The 16,890-nt window shown below is 39.5% G+C and overlaps 1 protein-coding gene across 7 annotated transcripts in view; it reads right to left on the reverse strand.

Annotated features, from left to right (window-relative positions):
* TENM4 (teneurin transmembrane protein 4) overlaps positions 1-16,890 on the reverse strand; it is a 691,021-nt gene that overhangs the window by 600,750 nt on the left and 73,381 nt on the right. The gene's annotated exons all lie outside the window — the stretch shown is intronic.

The raw sequence follows: 16,890 nt of genomic DNA on the forward strand, positions 1-16,890 counted from the left end.
TAGTTCAGAAACATGGGTACCCCTCTGGCCATGCTGGCAATGTCTGAACAAGATCAGCTCCTAAATATCTGGATAAACCTGTCTCTGAGTTAGGGGGTTAGCGAAGGCTAAAGACCATGGAACAATTTGGGTCCTAAATACTTCCACTTTATGGGAATGGAAAGCAAACATGAGCTGGTATGAGGGCACGAAGGAGCAATGCCTGCTGTGTGTGGGAGAAAGCTGCGTGAACACCACACATCTCCCTCCCTGGACCAGATCTCTGATAGTCTATGACCTTCTATTTTGGTTTAGTTTAGTTTCCTTTACATTTGTTTTTTTGGGGGTGGGGGGCGGGGCAGGAGGGATTCCCTTCTCTTCAAGTCTATCTGATAAACAAGTCTGTACAAGGAGGGCTTCTAGTTGATGATTTGTAGAGAGGGATTGTCTTCATTTTTATGATTAAGCCCAGGAAGATTTCCTGACCTAAGCAATTTTGTTCTGGACTTTTAATGTAGTTATTGGGGGAAAAGTAGTCTTTGCCTTGAACCTGACGTACCAGACTCTATGAATTGCTTAGACTTCCTAAGCCTCACCTGTCACTTCACGAACATGCCATCTTGGAGCTGTGATAATCTCTAATGCATTATGGTTTATAAATGAGCCTGACATGCTGCCTGGTATATGAACAACACTTATAATCAATCAGGTAAACCAAAAACACTGTAAAAATAGCTTATAGGTGATAAGACAAAAAAGAGGAAAAAAGGAGAAGACAGTGGAGTGCAGTGGTCTATAGCAGAGGTTGGAAATCTCTGGCAGATCCAGCTAGCCGGTTTGTGTGAATAAAGTTTTATTGGCACACAGCTGCACCCATTTGTTTACACTTCATTTAGAGCTGCTTTCCTCTACAAGGGGGAAATGAATGGTTGTGACAGAAACTGCGTGACCTGTAAAACCTAAAATATTTATCATCTTGGGCCTTCACAGAAAAAGTTTGCCTACTTCTGAAACACAATGTAGATTCACCACTTTTTGTTTGCAGAGGCTAAATCCAACACCTGTTAGTTTTTCCTGTGACCTTGGTTTTTCCACTCACAAAATAGGTTTATAATAATTATTTCCCAAACTGAGAATTAAGTAGAAAAAAAAAAAGTTACATAAAAGTACTTTACACCTTGTCTGGCACAAAGGAAGCTCACATTGAATAGCATCTTTGTGTTATCAACATTATTTTAGCAGATGCTGTATCCAGGAGATAGAGATAATCAGAGAAAGCAGAGCTGGTTGACAAACTGTACCCAGTGTCCTAATAAATGAATTCCAGAGAATCTTGAGGGTAGGTGAGAGAAATGAACATTTAGTGAATGGCATTCTCTAGCACGTTCATGTAACTTCAACTCTGATTCTCATAAGAACTTGATGCCATTTAACAAGGGAGGATGCTGAGGCTTAGTGAAGTCACACAAAGTTATACAAAGCTAAGGAATGAAAGCCCAGCTGTGTCAGAGTTGGTGGTATGATACAGTAGCGCCTCCTTATCTGTGGGGGATATATTCTATGACCCTCAGTGGATGCCTGAAACCACGGATAGTACTGAACCCTACACATACAGTAAGTCTTCACGTGATACAGGTTCTGCAATTTTAAGCTAAATGAGGTTATAAGGAAACCAGTGGGCTAATTGATATAAATAACAGACTCATAGATACAGAGAACAAATTGATGGCTGCCAGATGGGACGGGAGTTGATGAGATGGGTGAAAAAGGTGAAAGGGATTAAGAAATACAAGTTGGTAGTTATAAAAATGGTTACAAGGATGTAAAATACAGCATAGGGAATATAGTCAAAAATTTTGTATAACTATGTATGGTGTCAAACAGGTACTAGATCTATCGTGATCACTTCATAAATGTCTAACTACTACTGTTGCACACCTGAAACTAATATAATATGTATGTCATCGGTAATCAAAAATAAAATAAATGAATAAATAAATTATTTAAAAGGCAAAAAAAATAGTTAAGTTCCTGTAACATCTCATCAATGTTATAGTGATTCCGAATGAAAATATTGAAGGAAACGACACTATTTGAGGACCTGCTGTACTATTTTTTCCTATACATACATATTATAATAAAGTTTAATTTGTAAATTAGGCACGGTAAGAGATTAACAATAACCGTAATAAAATCTAACGATTGTAACAATATACTTCGGTAAAAGTTATATGAATGTGGTCTCTCTCTCTCTCTCTCTCAAAATACTTTATTATTCTGTACTCACCCTTCTTACGTTGACGTAAGACGTTACAACCCTTTACTAAGTTGAGAACTTTCACCTTTTCACTTTACATCTTCTCTTTGGAATATTCAAATTGCCAGAATCATTTTTCTTGGGCTTTGGGGCCATTATTAAATAAAATAAGGGTTCCTTGAACACGAGCACCCTGATATCTCAACAGTCAATCTGATGACCAAGATGGCGGCTACTACGTGACTAAGAGGCACTTGGGGAGCGTCTGCAGCGTGAAGACTCCTGGGAGGGGTGGAGCAGATGGCACAAGATTTAATCATGCTACTAAGAACAACTTATGAATTATTTATTTCTGGAATTTTCCATCTAATATTTTCGGAACGTGGTTGACTGTGGCTAACCAAAACCACAGAAAGTGAAACTGCAGATAAAGAAGGACAACTTAGAAAAAGAATTAGTGGTAACATGGCAGCCTGCCTCAAAATACTTAAGTGTTTCTGTGTACAAAAGGGCCCTAAATTACAGTAGCATTGGAGGACAAAACCGAGATCATCGATTTGTCTGTTTTCTGATTGCATGCTGCTGAAAAATTAACATTTCAAGGATAATTCTCAATGTGAAATGTGCAAAAAACAAGAAAACAAAACAAAATAAATCAGAAGTCCAAAAGGTTTAAGTTTGTCCTAAAGATAAGCTGACATGAAGAAAATAATATGCCATCTGTGCAGAGTACTGGTGAATTATGAAGAATTCCCATATATATGATTGTATTTAATTTCACAAAAATCACATGAAGTTGTGATAGCTAACAATACTATATTACACTTGTAATTTGTAAAGAAGATAGATCTTAAAGGAAATCTCCTCTCACAAAATGGTAACTATAATGAGTTGATGAATGTGTTAGTTAGCTTGACTGTGGTGATCATTTCATAAGGTATAGGTATATAAAAATATGAATTTGTATACCTTAATGTAGACAATTTTTATGTCTATATCTCAATAAAGCTGTTAAAACACATAATATAAATATTTAAAATGAAAAAAATATATAAAGCATGCAGAAAAGTAACAAAAAATTTCACAAAAGTATAAAATAAAATTAACACGAGGACAGTGAGACATATGTCGTATCCTCCCATTTTACAGAGAAGGAAAATACAGACTTAAGGGCTTTAGCCAAAGTCATATGGCTAGCTGGCTATATAGAGCTTGTGCTCAAACCTAGTTATCTGAGACAAGAATGACGAATCACAGGGCCTCAGCAGAACAAATTTACACAATTGAGTGTTTGCCAAGTTGAGAAATGAAAATTGCTCTGATCTTTTTAGCAGCCAGAGTCAAAAACTTGCAGGGCAAAAATAAAAAAGCATTTTCTATTCCAGGGGGCCTGAGGGGCCCAAGTCTGGCAGAACCTCTTTAACATTCCTTAGATCTACAGCTTTGGAAACCCTGGCCGGGGTACTGTGAGCCATCTGGGTGTTGGGTCTCATTGGTGGTCAGTGTCATCTGGGCAAGACAAGTGAAAGGTGTGGGTGTTAATCAGCTGATACCTGCCTGACATCTAGACATGGATCCAGGAGAGGAAAGAGAATTTTCTCTTCTGTATTTAATTTTTTTCTGAAAGAATGTTGTGCAGTGGTTATAAGGGGGCTCTGGAGTTCTGAACTCAGGTCCCCCTAACTAGTTGGGTAACCTTAAGCAAGGGACAACTTCTTTACCCTCAAGTTATTCATCCTCTAAAGGGAGATGAAAAATGGCCCTGCCTCTTGGGTCACTGTCTGGACCACACGAGCAAATGCATGTAAAATGTTGTCCAAGTGCCAGATGCAGAGTCAGTAGCAATATGTGGTGGTTATCACCATCACCACCACCACCACCACCATCACCACCACCACCACCACCACAACACAGGACCATATTAATGCACATATAAGAGAAAGACTCCTTCTGGGGCTGCCCAGGCTCCCAGTCTGACTCTACTCACTATTTGACCCGAGTTAAGCCACATAAGCCCTCTGAGCTTTATTTTTCTCCCCTGTCAAATAGAAATTCCAATCTCTGTAATATCTGTTTAGTGGGGTCATTAGAAGGATCAAGTAGGATAATAGGTATAAAAGGGCTTTGTAAATAGTAAAGTGGTGTTCACAAATGAATCAAGGTCATTACCATCACCACTATTGCCAGTCCTGAATGACGGAAGTGTTTTTGTATTGGGTAAGAAAATAATTTACAGAACTATTCTTATTTATTTTTATATCTAATAGAATAATGCTTTTCGCTCTGTGTGTGTGTGTGTCCTTTATTTCATGATCTGATGCTTTTAACGATATATATAGAAAACAGATATAATGAGAGCTATCTTTTTTTTTGATGCTTACTGTATCTCAGGAAGAGACTTCTTCTATGACATTAGAACACTCCTATGACATCGGAACACTCCTGGGGCCAGGTATTATCTTCATTTCACAGACAAAAAGAAAAAAAGCTACTCTCCCATACTTCCAAACGACCTTCCTTCCCTCCCTCTCCCCTGCCCCCCACAACAAGCCAGAAGACAGAGCAGATGAAGTACTGGTTCCACATGGTGGTGGGCACCCCCTTTTAAATATCCCACTAAACAAGGCAGTAACTAACACATGCTTTAGCTGAGGACTACAATCTCTTACCTAGAAGTTTTCAAAAAATGGCATGCTCTCAAATGCTACATGCTCTTTTGAGTGTTCCCAAAGATGCACATGTTGCAAATTTGGTTCAGGATATTTCTCCCTCTGCTCTGAGTCCACTTTCATCACCAGCTCTGACATCAGCCTGTCTTTAGAGATGGCTCTGTTGATAAAGATACACAGAAGAGGCACACAAGTCTGGTGGGGTTTGGGGTGGGGGTGGAATGAGCAATCCCAAACCAGATCCCAGTAAATAACTTGAGGCCATTCTAAATATCACCTGGAGATGTCTTCTACTCTCACCAAGGATCCAGGCTCAACTCAGCTATGAGGACCCGAGGTTTTGCATCTCTATCAAGAATTGAGTCGATCCTTCTTGCTTTTGACCACCCGACCATATCAAGCTTGACATGGATAACTGCTTTGGAAGTTTGTGAAGCATGTTTAAGGAGGAAATTTTAAACAGCCAAGTGACTATTAATACCACATAATCACAAAGTGCTGTCTGTGGTACAGCAGGTACTAAATCATTCCAGAAATAATCACTTTACACCAAGTTTTCCCAACCTTCTAAAAGAAAAAGGGGCAAAATAAGTATAACTGATGACTTTTGTTTTGGTCAAATTTATGCCCTGAGTTGACAACCTCTAAGTTACCTTGCCCACTTCTACCAACAACTACCGAAGTTTAATGCGTCCAAGTGTGGCATGTATTTTTGGTAAATAAGCACTGTAAAATATACCACAAGAATACTCAATTCCTGGAACATCAAAATAGCTCCTGTATCATCATGCATTAGGTTAACTGAAGATAGAAATAGACTAAATGGAATGGAAGTATTTCCACTTGAAATGTTAGCACAGTAATTACTATGCCCAGAATCTGATTTACTATGATCTGGGGCTCCCCTTAGAAATATCACCTCTTCACAGCACTCCCATTCTAAAGGCTTTTGGGCTCCAGTAAAATCAGGGCTATAATCACAGCAGTCTGGCTAGGTGAAGAATCCTCCAAAATGCCTGAGAATTATTAGCTCTTCATCCACTTAGCAAACTGCCCCCCTCTAACATGGGGTTGACACTTTCAGGAAATTAAACGATAAATATTTTAAAAATGACCTTTAGCACAGTACCAGCTGTGTAAATGCCAGTATTACATTGTGTTGCTCAGAGGCCTGGAAAACTATGATTATGGGGCAGCCTGTGAGGTGAAGGTCTCTCTCCAGGGAGCTCTGGCCAGATGGGGAAGAGGCTATGGTCAGGATAAGAAGCAGAGACAGAAAGTTCTGTCAGGTTTCTCCCTCTGCTCTGAGTCCACTTTCATCACCAGCTCTGACATCAGCCTGTCATGAGTGATTGACAGGTTGCCGTCAATCACCCATGGACCCATTGAAAAATGCTTATGTCACCACGAAAACCAGGATAAATGATTGTATACACATTATGATCACAAGGAGTATTAAATTATGCATTTGTAAAAAGCTGTATTCAAAAAATCGATGTGGGTGGTGAGGCTAGGGGTTCACGTCTTCCTTCCCTCCCTCCCTCCTTCCCTCCCTCCCTCTTTCCTTCCTCTTTTCTTTCTTTTCTTTTCCTTCCTTCCTTCCTTCCTTCCTTCCTTCCTTCCTTCCTTCCATAGCATATTTGCATATACCACCCAGCTTTTTATGCTCATCACATTATTTACTTGAAGATTACCCTGTCAATTAGAATCATGTAGTTAGTTCTCTTAGGAAGGGTTGTGGATTGTGTGTATGTGTGTGTGTGCGCGCGATCTTAATTTTGAGTGCTAAAAATGTATTCTTTTCTCAGAAAAGCTCTTGATGAAGAGTGGAGAAATTAAACATCTACATATTTTAAATCCCTCCCTCCCTTCCTTCCTTCCTTCCTAGTTTTCATCCTAACTTCCTAACTTCCTCTCTCTCTCCTTCCCTCCCTTCACTCAATAAATACTAAGTAAACCTCTACTATGGGAAAAGCACTGTTCTAGATACTGACGATAATGTACCAAAAACAACAAAGCAAAACAAAAACCCTTTCTCCTTCACTGTACTTTGATGTATTTTCTCAAGCTATCTTTCTTTAAATAATAAAACGTCATATTTTTCTTTTTGGGCATAAAAATAAGTATATCGTTAAAAATAGCTGGTTGTGAAATTCTGTAAGACAATCAGGGAAATAGGCATACTGACTGGATAGCTGATGCTATTTAAGACTTATTGGCGACAAGTTACACATGATCACGGTTTTGTTTTGTTTTTTTAAGGTGGGGAACATATTAATTTTCTAGAGATATGCCCTGAAATATTTAAAGATGAAATAATATGATGTCTGGGATTTTGACTCAAAGTAATTCAGTGCCTAGGTATTGACAGTTGTTGAAGCTAGGTGGTGAGTACATGGGGGTAGTTATACTAGCTTCTAGTTTTACATAAGTTCGAAAACTTCCAAAATAAATACAAACCAAAACAAAACCAAAAACATCATATAAAAATAAATGGGACAAGTCTGCTGGGAAATGCTGAGGTCTTGGGGGTGGGGACAGAGTTGAAGAAAAGCAGAGTAGTTACCTAGACAGAAGGGAGAGAAGACTGCAGATTGGATTTAAAATTTTTTAAAATGTCCCTTTACTTTCTCATTTAGATAAAAATTGACATCATCATCAAAGTTTCTTCAAACACACACACAAAGCCCTCCTTTATTCTAGTTCTTCATACAGAATGATAGCCTCTTCTTCAGTGGGTCCCCACTATACTTTGTGCTATTTGATGATAGTACTTATTCCGTCACATTATAGTTCATTGATACATCTGGCTTTTCTGTTAACTCCAGGAGGGCAGAAATGACATTTTCTCATTCCTGAGTCTGAGTTCCTTACACTAGGCTGGACATACAGTGAATGCTTTGTTAAATTGATTTCGAAAAAATTCCTGGTGCGATTCTTAAGTTTTAAAATGTTTTTCATAAAATTTTAATAACGTCATAGGTTTAAAAAAAAGGAATATGTACATGAAATGTGAAAGCAGACTTACATTTCTTTCTACTTCGGATCATCATATTGTTTCTGACCACACAAAGGACCTCTCCCTTCTCAGCTGGAGTAGGAATTTGTCTTTGGCCAAATTTGTAGACAACGGAATTACCAACAAGCATGCAGAACTATGCCGTACCATACACCTACCCTCAGAATCAAGGAAATAAAGTAAGGCTAAAAGTAGACATTGAACTGCAGACACAAATCCCAGTTACAACGATCAAGCTGAATGCCTCTGCTTGGATTTGAGTGGCTAGATGGACTGTTAGATTTTTAGCCATCTGAAGGCCTAATGCTTTTGAGATTTTTTTAGGGTAACTTTTATGAATAAACAGTCTTTAAATGAGACCTTTTCCTTATGTATTAGATATCTTAAAGAGAGGAAGGGAATTTCTTAAATATAACCTTCTCATGCCTACATTACAGAAGGTATTGTAGGAATCTCACACCTATCCTGTCTCAAATGAACCAAAACCTGTCCCCAAGTGATCTCTTCCTTTTGTAAGCCTTACTGAAGAGTGGCAACCTATTGGGTGGCAGCCCTCACCAGACCTGCCCTGCCTAGCATTCCCTAAGCCTTATATTGCAGCAGACCAAACTACTATATATGCCACAGCCTGGACACATTACAGAGCCGCAAGTGACTGTGTATGATGCCTAGTGATTATCATGCAACCTATGACAGACAATGTGGCAAGATGGCACTGGTGTATTGAACCCAGAATCCAGATGTTAAGTCCAGATGAAGTTTAAGGCAATTATGCTGGACTTTTGGAGTAACGTGGGTAGAGGTATAAAGCTTGAGAGGCATATCAACAGTACCAGCACTGTGAGGAATTTGGGGAAGCTTGAGAAGCTGAACTCAATGATCACTCCCCAGACTCATTGTTGAAAATGAGTCCTTTATGTTTATTGCAGTAAAATGTAACTTTTATCAGATTTATGAACTTAGAGTGCTCATTTTCACCAAGTCTCAAAGCCAGTCCTCTGCTGAACTCATTCCCATCCCCACCACAATATCAGAGTGATATCTTTTAAGTGCGAACCAAACGACATCGTCAGCTTCAAACTCTTCAATATTTCTCCATCTATTGAGCTACCCTCTCTAGGCTCCAATACTTGTGTCGTCTGTCCCCTCAACCTCTAGGCCTAGGTTGGTAACAGCTCTCTACTGTTTCCCATTGCCTGATGGGGCCCTGCACTTGCCCACACCTCTGTAATGAGTCCATTCATTAAACCCTCTTCAGTCACCCCATTTGAATGTGCCATCTATTTCCTGCCAAGACTTTGCCTGGTACAAACAGACTACTTTGGAAAAGAAGAATGAAGGAAGGGCAGCTTTTCTTCCAGATTTCAAGCTATGTTACTTAAATAGTGTGTTCTAGATGGGTAGCTAAACAAATATATCAACAGGAGAGGATGACAGGCCTTGCATATGTGGGATTTGATATATGCTAGACGTGGTAATTCAAATCAATAGGGGAAAAGAATAGACTATTCAAGAAATGGTATCAAGACAACCAGCTTGCCACATAGTAAAATAAACTCTGTACCGTATGCACTGGACATATGCTTACTTACAAGGTAAATCTAAAAACTAGGTCTTGAGTTCTTCAATACTTAGCACATATTCAGAGAATCGAAGAATCACAGAATTTGGAGCAAAAACAGATGTATCTCAAGAGATATTTTGAGATCTCTGCATTCAGTTAGAGAAAAGGATCATTCCCATTTAACAGATGAAGAAATTGATTCCCAGAATGATTAAATGTTTGTCTAGATTCACCTAATAAGTAGCAAAAGGGGCACAGTTGGTAAGATCTGGTACCTGAAGGCAAGACATGTAACTGCTGAGTTTTGCACCATTTTCCCTGGCATCCCAGTTTCAGTTGTAGAGACTTGAACACAATGAGTGCAGACAGTTGCTGCATGTCAGCAGAGGGGAAAATAATACCGGTTCACCAGGGAGCTAATTTGGCAAAGTGCACCATCTAATAGGTACTGTATATACATGTAAGTAGGATGCTCTAATCAGGGGAAAGATATGAACTGCATTCCATCCCTCGTGGGCCCAAAATATAACAGAGCAAAATTGAAGGTTTTATAATGCACAAAAGACTTTACTTAGAAGACTGACGCTTTTCCACACAAGGTGTTCATTTCCAGAACGAGTTCCCACAATCTCTGACATCCAATCCTAGGGAAACAATGGGCACCGAACGAAGAGATGCCTGGGACAGCTCTCCAATATTTCTAGAATCTGTGGGAGGCAGTATAATGCAGAGGCTGAACACACAAATTTAGAAGCCCGGCAGACCTGAGTTCAAGTCCTCCTCTGCTAATTCATAACTCTGTAACTCTGGGTTAGGCTCTTAACCTCTCCAAATCTGTTCTCTCACCAGTAAGAGGAGAATAATAACATCCCATAGGGGTGCTGGGACACTAAATGAAATAACGTAGTAAAGTGCCAGTATATACTTAGCAGTCAATGACCTTTAACCATTAGGATTAGACTGATTTCCTTGTGTGTCCCATTGTCTTGTTCCAAACATTCTCAGGAGAGGATTCTAAAATGTGATCTATGGCTATGCTGCTCGAACAAGCACATTTCCTCTCAGAATGCAGCCCTCACATGTTTTGTTGGCTTTGCAGTGTTTTTTCTTTAAGTGAAGTTAATTGACAATAAATTAGAATCATCACATTTCACAGAAAAATCTGGATTCCAGTTTCTTTTGGACAATAAAATGTGTAGTGATAAAATACTTGCACTCTCTTCTGGTCACAATGAGCTGGAGTTGAATGGCAGCTGTCCTTTTTAGAAGGGCCACCGTGGACAGATTCTCTGTTGCCATAGTTCCCACTCAGACTACTCTCTCTCCCTGCCTGATCCCTACAGGCATTTGAGTTTGAGACACAAATCCTGATCTGAACATTTCTTCTCCCAACCTGTAAGTAGAAAAATGTGGGAAATGTAAATATTATCAGAAAGCAATTTATGATGTAATGAATATGAATTTTGGAATCTGATCTGAGTTTGACTTATGGCGTTGACACTTCTCAGCTGTGTGGCCTTGGTACAGTTTGTCCCTGAAACTCAGTTGTCTCTGAAATTGTCCCTGAAATTCACATTTCTTTATCTGAAAAATGGAGATCAAATACTTATCGTCCAGGGCTGGTATGTGGATCAGATGAGACAGTGGGTATAAAGTGTCTAGGACAGTGTTTGGCACGTAGCCAACTCACAGTAAGATGCAATTATTGCAATAATTATTTTGGAAAAAATAAAGCTGGAGGACCAAGGCAATGAATAAACTTATGAAAACTCTTCCTATTGTTTCACTAAACTAGAAATAATAGATGGCACGCACTTATTTTAAAAAGTTATGTTATATGTATTATTTTTGCATAACTTGCCCTACATATTTCATTTTCACATACCAGTCTTTGCTATCTAGAAACACTCCAGGGTCTTCCTCCCTTAGTATTTCAATAAGATGTTTGTGAGTTTACTTGCTTAGTTGCAAGGAATATATAAGTTAAAGAAATTTTTTCTGGGTCTGAGCCTTCATCTCAATGACTTTGATGTTTTTACCTGGAGTCATTGGCTCCTATCTTCGAAATTCCACTATGTTCCCTGAGATGAGAGGTTACTTTGCTGATGGAGATTTAAAAATATTTTGTTACCTAAGTAACATTGCCGAGGAGGTATTTTTCAAACACTGCCCATGCAAAAGAAGGCTGCGTAATCTTAACTTTGGCCATTGAAACTCTACTCATTAAATACACATGCACATTCCATGTCTACAAATGTCGGACTATGCACTTGCAGGGCACTGAGGATAAAACAGTAAAGGGGACTCATGAACCACACACTTGCCCAAGAACATCACAATCTGGTCACTGTCCTTATATTGAGTACCTTCTATCTGTCCCATGGACTGCCGTAAATGATAAGACCTCGCTCCACTCTCTCCCTCATTAATCTTACCCCTATTTTCCCTGCTCAAATCTAAATTTCTTTTATTTGTAGTTGTCTCCATCAAGAGTGAGGCCAAGGTTCACATATAACTTAAGTCCTCACAGGTGTTGAAAAGGTATAGCAAAAAGATGAATGAGGCAAATTCACTGGTGGGCAATGAATTAGTATATGATAATAACAACAAAAACAATGAGCACTTATTAAACATATGGCACTTAGCAGGCACTGCACTATCTCATTTAATCCAGCAACAACTCCTCTGAGGTAAACATTACAATCCCAGTTTTATTAGATAAGGGAACAAAGGCTCAGATCCCATGGAGGCCCAAAGTCACATAGCTGTAAATGCCAGAGTGAGGAGTTTAACCCCAGGGCAGTTTGACTGTCATGCCAACGGTCCTATTACTATACTAGCTGTCCTACACTTGCCTTAAAAATCAGTCTCTGTAATTTACCACCCTGTAAATCTCTTTTCTCAAGTGGATTTTATAGGCATACTCAAAGTTACTCAGCTAGAGACATTTACAATACAACATGTATGTTGCTTTTTCTTTAAAATTTAGTTGTTTTTAAGAGGAAAACAAAACCTTTGGGAGACATGTTTCAAAATCTTCCTAATGAGGTATTTAGCTGATAATCCACAATGGCTTTGATTGCAGGATAAATATGGGATTGCCTCTCAGGCTTTTGGGAAAATATATGTAATTACAAAGGTTTAGCAAAGTATGAATAACAAATTGTTTTTCAACTCCTGGCACTGAAAATGGCAGCATCAAGAGGCTTTGGACTGGGATGTTAAGCACCGTATCTGCCCCCAAATACCATTAGTCTTTAGGTAAGTGCCTTTCTGTTGTGCCAACTTTCTTCTCATCTTGGGATAAGGTGTTTGTATAGTCTTTGTTGAAGTAAAAAGTCAGCCCTTGGTTCTCTCTCCTTCTTAGGCCCATCATAGCCCCTAATGAGTTAGCTAGCCTCAGAGCTTCCAACAGCAATTATATTGTGAATGATTCCAGGTCTTTTTTACGGAAGGATATTGAAATCATGAGATTTTAAAGCAAACAAGACCTTGGGTGTTTAAATCCTGCCAGAAGGGAGGAAACTTCTGGAGATGATGGATACGTTTACAGCATTGATTGAGATGATGTTTTTATGGGTATATACTTATCTCCAAACACATCAAATCGTGTAGATTAAATATCTACATCGTTTTGAACGTCAATCATATCTCAATAAAGCAGTTAAAATGTTATAATTGCCTATTTACTGGATGTGTAATAATTATGTATCAAATGTGCTTCAAGACATGTTCTCTGTCCTAAAGAAGATTATGTTCAGGAGTGGTTGACAGTTGTGACTTTATTACTTCTTTCTATGGCCAGTTCAAAATTCAACCTCAAGGGCTCTCATAGTAAAATATATGCTGAGTAGTTAAAAAAAAAATCCTTTCAGAGACAGAAGTCAAATACCCATGTGAGGTTGACCTTTGCTGCCTTCTAACCAGGCTTCTCTAAATTCCATCATCTGTTCCAGAAACATTTTTGCCAAGCTTTGTGCCAGGTGTCGAGGACACAATGATGAATACGACAGCCATGGCTACTGTCCTTGAGCTTATACTCCAGTGGTGAGACAAGCATTAACAATTTACTACAGGGTTATTGGTCTACCACAACAGTGGCAAGTGCAGACAGATGGAGGAGGAGCTAAGAAAGCACATGTAAGAAGTGACATTGGAGAAGCATGGCATGTTTGAGGGACATGAGAATGTTCAGTGTGAGATAAGGCTAGTGAGGCAGCAGAGGGTAGATCATACAGGTTTGAAATGTGTTTAGGACACTGAATTTAATTTTGAGATCCATGGAAAGCCACCAATGGGCTCTAAGCAGGAGAGTCAGTTGTGAAAGTTTGCCATCACCATGAGTGGGCAGTGAGTTGGAGACAGTGGCATGCAGAAGTCAGATTATACAGCTTGAGAGAATCATTATTGCATCTCTTCCAACTCTGTGTTCAGTAACGTCATGTTGGTAGCATGAAATCAGCCACAGTGGGAATGCTTACACTAAAGAAATTGGCAAACACTACAAATCATGGATCCCACCCCCACCTCAGAGAGCCAGTTGCTAAATATTTTCCAATGTACAAAAGGTTGGTGAAGACACGTATGGTAGTAAGAAGAGCAGATAGTAACAGTATTCTAGGCAGGAGAGGAGGGAGGCCTGGACAAGGGTGATGGCAGTGGGGATGAAGAAAAAGAGGGGTGTGCATGATTGTCATTCACATTTGATGAAAGGGAGAAACTGACTCATATGTGTCGTAAATATTTCCTAAGACCCTCCTAGGTCCAGGCTAAAGATCCAGAAGGGAAAGGATGCTCTGCTTGTCCTCAAAAAGAACAAGATCACGTTAAAATTATTCTAGTTCATAGTAGGATATGCAACTTTCAGAGTGCGTTACATTCCATAAGATACATTCAGGCAATAATAATAACAGTAACAGCTGCAGCTATCCCACCTGTTGACTGCTCCCTGTGATAGGCACTATACATTATTTAATTGATATTAGTACTCGTTGCAGTAGGCGAGATCATTCCTGTTTTACAGATGAGAAAGGCGAGGCTTAAAAAGGTCAAGTAACTTTCTCCAAGCACCTATTAGTGTTGGGAGTAGAGAGGAAGAAGGTACCATTTCCAGAGGAAGGAGGCATCGAGCTCTACTTTGAAGGATGAGGAGAACTGGGACATGTGGACACTGCAGGTAGAGGCAACACTGTGAGCAAAGAGGGTGGGGAGAACAGGACTCCCAGGGCACACAAGTGAGTTCTCTGTAGCTGCAGCATACAGACTCTGTCACAACTACTCAACTCTTCACTGAAGCATGAAAACAGCCATCGACAATATGTAAACAAATGAGCATAGCTGTACTCCAACAGAACTTTATTTATGGACACTAAGATTTAAATTTCATATAATTTCACATGCATTCTTCTTCTTCTAATTTTTTTCCAACCTTTAAAATGTAAAAACTATCCTTAGCATTCAGATCATATAAAAACAGGTGGTGGGCCAGATTTGTCCCTCAAGCTACAATTTGCAGATCCTGGTCTAGGCCAGCACGATTCAAGAGAAATATAATGTCAGCCACATCAGAATTTTAAAATCATCTAGTAGCCACATTTAAAAAAGAGTAAAAAGAAACAGTCGAAATTAATTTAATAAGAGATTTTATTTAACCCAGTATATCTAAAATTTTATTGCTTCAATTTATAATCAATATAAAATGATTATTGGGAAATATTATATATTTTTTAAATTGGTACTAAGTGTTTGAAACCTGATGTGCATTTTACACTTACAGGACACCTCATTTTGCAGTGGCCATACTTCAAGTGCTCAAGAGCCACAGAGAGCTGGTGGTTGTCACGTTAGACAGCACAGGCTTAGACCCTCGAAATTGCTAACTTGTTTAATCCTTAAAACAACCTGCACAACAGGCACTCGTGTGCCTATTTTAAAGCCCTTGCTCCTTCCACTGGACCTCCTCACAACTGTTCTACTCTGTGCTCTGACACCGTGGAAGGATCTCCATTGATGACTCAGGGCAGCATTTGTGGAAGTACGGAGGTATCCCACCACCTCCAAAACTCTTCTCAGGAACTGCCTTCTCCAAGTCAGCTTCCGTATGAAAAACCAGGGCTGGTCAGGGGTCCTCTAGCCACTCAAGAGCAGCTTGACCATGGCATTTGCCACCCTGCATGGGGGAGGTGCATCTTGGGAGCATGTTGCTTATGTAGCTTCAACTATATAGTTTGTAGGGGCTAGAAAAGTGTGAGAGAGGCTGGGATAGTATAAGAAACCTAGCAGATCCTGGAGCCTATGCATATGCCCCAGATTGGGGGGGGGTGCCTTGAGGTGATATATGGGAAATGTAAATCTACTGCTCCCGCAAGCCTTTCATGGTTTGATCATCTCTCTGCTTCCAGGGCAATGTAACATAAGGACAATTTTCATCTCTGAACCTGACATTAGATGCTAATCCCACCCCCACCACTCCACTGTATTATGCCTGGTGGTCAACTTCTCTGTTCCCCCTGCCCGAATCACTGTAAGTTCCTTGAGGATAGAAGATATGTTCTATTGCCCCTGGTATCTCTCAGCCAAGTAAGAGTAGTCAGCAGCTGAAATACATCTTAAACACAGGAGAAATCACAACATGGTAAATGGTTGATGAATGAGTGAATGATACAAATTGCTACAGAAAAGCCCTATCATTCATTCCATAGCTCTGCCAGAAGGCACAAGGCTGTACATCAGTCAATGACTAGTGACCCACTCACAGCTCTCATCGGACACTTATCGATATTTTCTTCTCTTTAGGATCAAAATAATAATAATAAGGTAGGTACATATATACAGCTCGGGCAAAAAAAGTACTACAAAAGTTAGAAATGAGGCTTTGGAATTATTTAACCCTTGGTTCATATCCTGATTTGGGGGCAAACTGGTTGGATAACCTTAGACAAGCCTTTCCTTGGGCCTTGGGTCTTCATTTCCTTATCTGGGAAATGAGTGAATTGCAGCCTAACTAGCTTGGCAAAATTGGGAAGATAAAATGAGCAAATGCATGTGTGAACATCTGCAAAAGAATTCCTGCTCAATAAATGTTGTTTTTTCTTTCTTTCCTTCTGACCTTAATATATGCATGTCTGCTAGAAGTTCCAATACTCTCATTGGAGAGTTTCTCTACAAGCAGTTACTTCCCATGAGTCAGCCAGAAAGAGGACATTTGCACAGTATGGTGCAAGATTATTTTCGTTCTCTCTCTCCCCCTGCCTTTCTCTCTCTCTCTCTCTCTCTCTCTCTCTCTCTCTCGGAATATCTAAAAAATGGTTCTTTAAAACATCTATTCCTCCTGCCAGGAATTAATACATATCACACCTTCCCTGAGGCACATCTGTTATTGATTATGCACAATAGAAGAATT

Source organism: Pteropus alecto, unplaced genomic scaffold (genome assembly GCF_000325575.1).
Source record: "Pteropus alecto unplaced genomic scaffold, ASM32557v1 scaffold7, whole genome shotgun sequence".
In the NCBI taxonomy this organism is placed as follows: Eukaryota; Metazoa; Chordata; class Mammalia; order Chiroptera; family Pteropodidae; genus Pteropus; species Pteropus alecto.